Source organism: Dipodomys ordii, unplaced genomic scaffold, assembly GCF_000151885.1.
Source record: "Dipodomys ordii isolate 6190 unplaced genomic scaffold, Dord_2.0 Scaffold43, whole genome shotgun sequence".
In the NCBI taxonomy this organism is placed as follows: domain Eukaryota; kingdom Metazoa; phylum Chordata; class Mammalia; order Rodentia; family Heteromyidae; genus Dipodomys; species Dipodomys ordii.
In genome coordinates, this window is record NW_012267259.1 from 5,339,917 (window position 1) to 5,341,158 (window position 1,242).

Sequence of the window (1,242 nt, forward strand, 5' to 3'; positions counted from 1 at the left end):
AGCTCAAGTGGTAGAGCGCTTGCCTTGAGCTGAAGAGCTGAGGGACAGCGCCCAGGCCCAGAGTTCAAGCCCCATGACCAACAACAAAAAAAAAAAAGCAAAGGTCTCAGCCAGCAAACAATAATAAACTTCAACTAAGTTTAAGTCTATAAAAGATAATGTGTATACACACATGCTTTTACCAAGATATAAAAGTAAAACTCTATTAATACAGGAACATTGTAGTATTAAACGGCAAATTACCGAATCAATCCTGTGTACCATGCTGTGCACTTGCAAAGATTTATCCCATTTAACTCTGTTTCCAGGTTGGTAGAGGAAATCAGATAGTTTATTTGATGGTTCTGGAATTACCCCTTCAACACGGTATCTATAATTAGGCAAAGGAAATTTAAAACTTTAGTTTAAATTAAAAGTATACCACTATTAAAATTAAGGTTAGGTTAATTTATCAAATTATAGTGAAGAAAATTGGAAGGTAATATAGAGTATTCCTTGTCTGAAAGGCTTGGGAGTAGGGATGTTTTAGATTTTGAATTTTTGGAGTGTGTGTATGTCAAATATGCGTGTGCTTGCGTGTACATTTGCATATGCATAATAAGTGATCTTGGAGATAGGACTCAAGTCTAAACAATATGCATTTAGATTCCATATGGAACTATGCATTCATCTATCTCTATATCTACACCTATGTAGACAGAGATATCTATATCTCTATATCAATTTTTATATAATTTTAAAAATAATTTTATGCGTTAAGTTTTCATGATGTTGAAGTCCTACTTGGGGATCATGGTGGTACTCAAATAGTTTCAGATTTTGTAGCATTTTGGATTCATCGTGGATTCTAGCCTTGAATTATGGCGCTCAACCTTTTATCAGTAAATTCAACACACTGATTTTTATTGAGAAGTAACAAATACTTAAATATTCACTGCAATCATTTATTTAAAAATTAATTTCTCTACAGATTTTATAATATTTCAATAGCTGTCTTCTTAAAAGTGCTGCTTTTCTTTAAACTCCTTAATGTAAAGTTTCATACTTTCAGAGAAACCAAAGTTTAAAGAGCTTATTACTAAATTTGGTATAAGACTGAAAAACCAACTTGAATAATAATGATCAGGTTCTTTTTTTTTTTTTTTTTTGGGTCCGGTCGTGGGGCCTGAACTCTGTCCTTCAGCTCTTCAGCTCAAGGCTAGTGCTCTACCACTTGAGCCACAGCACCACTTCCAGCTTTTT

At 33.6% G+C, this 1,242-nt stretch overlaps 1 protein-coding gene across 7 annotated transcripts in view; it reads left to right on the forward strand.

The window, feature by feature from the left end:
- Nucleotides 1-1,242, forward strand: part of LOC105987640 (chromosome unknown open reading frame, human C18orf54) — a 52,525-nt gene that overhangs the window by 10,271 nt on the left and 41,012 nt on the right. The gene's annotated exons all lie outside the window — the stretch shown is intronic.